Source organism: Sipha flava, unplaced genomic scaffold (assembly GCF_003268045.1).
Source record: "Sipha flava isolate LNK unplaced genomic scaffold, YSA_version1 76_pilon_pilon, whole genome shotgun sequence".
Taxonomy (NCBI): Eukaryota; Metazoa; Arthropoda; class Insecta; order Hemiptera; family Aphididae; genus Sipha; species Sipha flava.
The window spans coordinates 2943644-2950076 of record NW_020273616.1 but is presented as its reverse complement, the minus strand read 5'-3'; positions in this window follow the sequence as shown (position 1 = coordinate 2950076).

Here is a 6433-nt window from a genome sequence, read left to right as displayed (position 1 = left end):
ATATATATATATATATATATGTTCGTCATTTTGAATTTAAAATATATTTAAAATTCTACGAACAAAACTTATTTCATCAATAATCGCCCATATTACCATATATTTCCAACAACTATTTGAACACTGAATCTATATTACTATCAGTATCCATACATATTTATAAAGTGAAATTTGAATTTAAAATTTGCAGGCTTTAGAAATATACACCAAATAAAAAAAAGTTTTTTGATTCGGGTTAATATTAGTTTAAATGATCTTTTGGAAGGATAAAATAGTATAGAAGTTTAATACGTAATCAATGTTAATGTATTGTATGTTATACAAATTATAAATTAAAATAAGAATTTATGTAGAAAAATGAAGTATAATTTAGTTCACAAATATAAGGGCATAGGTAAATTGAGTCCCATAATAATATTGAAATTGGTAAACTGAGTTCCACGTATAAAATTTAAAGAGGTAAATTGAGTACTTCGTATAACAGTAGAAGCGGCAAATTGAGTACCGCCTAAAAATTTTAATGTATTAAATTTATTTAAATGTATTTAAATTATAAATATAATTGTTGATATAGTTATAAATTCACCGAGTACGATAGGTAAGTGTATCTTATCGTTATATCATTAAATATTATTATATTTCGCTCGATATTATTACGCAATATTTATATAAGTACCTAACTATCTACAACAACGTTGGATGTGATATGTGATAACTGATCAATGTAAGTTTAATGTACGTAGTATAAATTGTGTTAATATAATTAAAAGTATGTTAAATAAAAAAAAAATAGCATTTCATCAGTATTTCAAATTACCGCTTTCATTTTTATACAAAGGACTTAATTTGTCGATTTAATTTTTATACGAGGGACTCAATTTACCGATTTCATTTTTATATGAGGAACTCAATTTGCCCTTTTTTTTTTTTTTTTTTTTTAGGCAGGACTCAGTTTACCCAAAATTAATAAAATGGGACTCAAGTTATCAAATCCAAAGTATAATAATTGTAAATTTTGAAAAATAACAAATATAAATTGCATATTTTATACTTGTTTAAATTAAAATAATTTTTTTATTTAGTCCATACATATAAATGTACATTTTTTTATTTATTAATTTAATGTGGGGCTTGATTTGAAAACGGAATTTAAATACTGGATCTTTAAGTGAACATTCAATTGTAATATTTGATATATTAATTTTGTTACAAATGGATAATTTTTCGGTGTATCTGGCTATACCTGAATATCTAGCTATCTGGTTTATACCGAGAAAATTCTATACATAATTAGAAAAAAGAAATAATATTATCGTTGGACAGTCTGACAATGTACCAACCTTAAAAACCAATTAGAAATATATGTAAAATAAACATTTACACGAAACACAAGTCTGTAATTTTTACCTAGAATATAATTAAAATTTAAAAGTATATTTTTGTTCCCGTAAATATATATTTGTATTATTTTATTTACGACATATGTGCATTTGAAAAAATGAAAAAAATGCCTTTGTCATGCAATATTTCTGAATGTTTTTTTTTTTTTTTTGACAAAGCATGAATTAAGAAATAAATATTTACTTAAAACATTTTTCTACCCATCATTGAGTCATTTATAATTGACTTAAGTTAAATAATATTTTTTTTTCGTTATAATGTAGTTGGAATAAAAGTAAAATAAAAAAAAAAAACAAAAACTTGTTTTATTCTCTTAATAAAAATAAGATTTAAATGGACAAAATGACATTATATCGTTTTACTTTTTTCCACACAAACATAAATTTTCGTATACTTATCAATGCTCTTAAATATTATGTTAAAATTTGTCAGTCATATAATATCCAAGCAATTTATATTGATATTATCTTTGGTTTTTTATTATTATATTTTAGTGGTTTCAGATATTTCATAAATGTCATAGTTATCTTCGTTACTTCCCGATCGTTTATAAAAATAATATAGTTTGAACAGGAATGTCTATAAAGCAGATTGTATCAATGCTGAGATTGTATTCGTATAAAATAATTAATAATTTTGCACTAATTATGTAGGTATTCATTAAATGGATTTTTTAAAAAAGGGAGAAACCTCTAAGTCAGGGGTTTCCAACCCGTGGTACGCATACCACTAGTGGTATACGGAAGACTCGTAGGTGGTACGTGAAGAAATGTTTTGTTATAATTATTATTATTACTATTTGCATTCAATATTATTTGGTTTAGTTTATTTGCTATTATCTAATTTTATAAATATCGATGAAATTGGGTTTGTAATCGTAACAATTTATTTTTATTATTATTTATTCAACCTGATATTGATGTTCTTTGTACAAAATAAACAAAAACAAATATCACATTCAATTTTAAAAATATAATTGTAATTTAAATATTAAGATTTAACTAAATATTGAGATTTTTTTACTTTTATACATTTAAAATAATAAAAAATTATAAAAATTAATGAATAGTAAAAATATACTTTACAAAATTGTTGGCTCCTAATTAAGCTTTATAATTAAAGTGGTACATGTATTGATTATAAAAGTGTCTGATGGTACTCAACGATAAAAAGATTAGGAACCCCTGCTCTAAGTCGTGTATGATGCAGAGAATGATAATTCTGCACGGATATTAAACTTTAAACCGATTTTTCTTGAAAAAATGATTACGATCGAAAAAGGTCGGTTAAATTATCTAAAGATCCGGTACAGTAAATTCAAATTTCTTAATAAAAAAATTTGAAATGAAATCTAAAACTTGGGAAAATCGAACATTACAAGTTTCAATAAAAATTACAAATGTTATTAAAATATTTTGAAAACATGAAATTTTTTTTTAAAATGCTAATATATGTTCATAGTAAATGTTTTAAGCCTCTGTGATTTATATTTATTGAATAACAAATAAATAACTAATGCTTATGATATATCCGATTTCATTACAATTTCGTATTGTAATACTTACGAGTATAAATCAATTATCTTATTATTTTTGTAACTTTTTTGTAATTTTTTTCTGTTACAAAGAAAATCATATAAAAAATCTTGAACTCAACTTTTAAGGCTAAAGAACGAAAATGAAATGTTTTATGAATTTATAAATATAAAAATGTTGCGAATTTTCGTATTATTTATCATTTCGATAAAATATAATAACTATTCATGTGTATATATAATTTTTATTTTGAAATTAAGCACAATTTTTTTCCTTGATCATTAATAGATTTGTACGGAACACTTTGTAGTAAATTTTACTATATAGCCAATCAAAGTTATTTCATCGATAACTAATTCACCCGACCTCTTTTACTCAACATTGATACTCAAAGAGCCATAGTACATTGGTTTCAACCTTAAAAGATAAATATAGTAGTTTTATTCACCCATCCTTGTATCTCATCCGAACGTGAAGTCTTACCGATTAAGGAGTTTCGTCCTTTTTTTTGATTTCATAATTTTTTATTTTACATGAAAACTAATTTTCTTTCGGAATTTTACATCAATTATTAACTTTAAAGTTTCAACAGATTTAATTACAAAAAAAAAAAAAACCATTGGAGACTAAATGTTAGTTCTTATATAGTGCAAAAAGTGCATTATAAGTGAAATTATTTGTATCGTATTTTTACATTTTCACTATTTCATAACTAAAAATATTATAACAATCAATATTGTTACAAAACCACAGAACTTATGGTATAATAAATTAAATTTTTATTTTTAAGCTTATTAAATATATTTCGGTAACATCACTAAACTATTTATGTTATACGAAAATGTTAATATTATAATATTATTACGTAGTACCCGGTAAAAGTACAAATATACTGGAATTTTCCGGTGGAGTACGATTGCGCGCGTTTTACCTTTTTGGGCATACGATTACGCGCGGTGCCGGAATAACAAAGAACATGCTTTTGACTATTCAAAAGCGTACGATTGCGCGTGAAATTGGATGCGACGTTGCCAACTTATTATTAAAATATAAAATAATTATTATTATTAAAAAAATTATAAAAAAATTTGTTATTTGTCGTATATGTTGTTAGGTTAAATTGTATGTGTATTGTATGTTAAAATGTATGTATTAAATTATATGTGTTTATGTTAAATAGTACAAATAGTTATAAAAAATAACAGATACTTTATATTCACACTCAGTCTAATTCAATAAAAAAATCGTTGTAATAAAACAATATAAAATATTCGAATAGATATCGAAAAAAATTTAAATTTTAAAGCCCTGATATCTATTTCCAATTATGGCTAAATACTTAAGTAAGTTTTCTGGTATTTTATTTTTTAGATATTGTTTGTGTTGTTTACTCACAAATTCGATTATTTTTAGTTCTTCCTTTGATTTTGGCTTGATTTTTCTTTTGGAAATTGTTGATAATTTAGTGACGGTTTCTGCCTGAGTTTCCATAAGCTTACTTATAACAACAGATGTCGGAGGATGAGCACTAGTAAACTGGGCGTTATATGTTCTATGGAAACTTTCAGCCTCGTTTGTAGTTTTGAAATGTATGAATATAGTAAACAATTTTTTTTTTTTTACTTATTAGTAAATATATACTTAGGATTTAGTGATGGCGTTTCAGCCCATAATATAGATAGAAATAAACAACCAGGTTCAACATACGTCTCTAAAACATAGTCAGAAAATAATTGTCCATCTGTAATATTTAGACACGTACTTATAAGCTCTACAAAAGCATCCTCCACGTCATCTGGGGCGATGAAAGAAAGTCCAAAAACTGATTTAAGCCATAATTGTAAATCGTTCTTTTGATCATTGTATGCCATTCTTAGCTTTGTATTGCCATTAATCTGAAAATTGATTTTGATTAATTATTTCTAAAAATATTCATATTGATTCAACTTACTTTGCGCCACCAAGCTTGTCCTAAGTGAAAACGGCATGTTTTAATTTTGACATCCGGAAAAACTTCTTTTGTTGCTTGAATAGCACCAATTTCAAAATCAATGTGTAATATTTCAATTTTAAAAAGTAGTGATTTCACTGTTGTACTTTTATTATCATAATTGCTTATTGTGTAACACTTCACAGATTGCAATTTTCTATACCAATAAAAAAAAGTATACCAAAGGTACGTAAACACCGTTTTTATAGCCATGAATGGTGTATAATTGCAAAAAAAATTTTGGAGCATAGTCGAATGTTCCGTTCGAAAATATATCTGTGCAACTTGTCAAACATTGAAGATTCTCTTCAGTTGTTAAGCAAATAAAAGTGCAATCATCGGGTAAATGTATAAATTTTTTCCCTCTAAACATTAAAAAATCTTCATTTTGTAATTCGTTCAGTTGCGTAATGGCATTTTCTAAAGATGAAGGGTAAGGAGGAAAGTTTTTTCTTCGTTGAATATACATAGCCTTTCTAACTGATTTTATATTATTATATTCTAACTCGGTACTCACGCTATTTATAAGTTGATTTCTAATTATTTTTATTGGCCGGGTAGCTATGGAACTTATAGCTTTACGTTTACAGTTTTCCCTTAGAACTTGACTTTCGATTTTTTGAGTAGAATCTACAAGGGGGTTATGCTCACCAGCAATTTCTATCATTATTTTATTGTCACTTGTCATTAAGACTGTACAAGTACACTGTTTTTTACAGCACCTCCATCTGTTATTTCCATCTGCCCGCTGTCTGATGTATCAAAATTTGTGTTTCTTCACCACTAACAAATCACTCCCCCTTTCTGAACTTATTATGAAAATTTTATTTTCCATTTTAAAAAATTAATTATAAATTGTTAACAATGCGAAAAATATACGTTGACAGCTAAAACACGAACACGAATACAATTGACATTTCAGTAAATACGTATATACATACAATGCGAGATCATAGTTTAGGTATATTTGTACATGTGAGGGAATTTACAATAAAGATAAAAGTATGATCTAAAATAAAATTATCTACTTCTTAGTGATGGAAAGTTAGTCTGGTATCGGCGATATTAAGCAATAAATAACCTACGGATTACCACAATCGGAATCTAATCGGATATTTACCATGCACCTATAATCTGTGTATTTGGCAACGTTGCTTAGAAGCAAAAATAATTTAGCACGCGCAATTGTACACCTAAAAAGGTACCGTTGATAAGGACCACGCGCAATCGTATTGCAGCCGAATTTTCGATGCGTGTTTCAAATTTACTTTAAACTTTTTGAGAATTTCTAGTAAAAAATATTACACAAACAAACAAGAGAAATATGAAGTTTTGGGTTAATTTATTACAGGCATGTCAAATGTTAATATACGATATGCTACCCCGAATATGCGATTACACGCCGAATTAGTTATCCGTTTTTAAAGCGAAAAGCTTTTAACAAACTCTCGATGTAAACTTTCATACTGCAAATGAAATTGACGGAGAAAAATGTTATGATTAAATA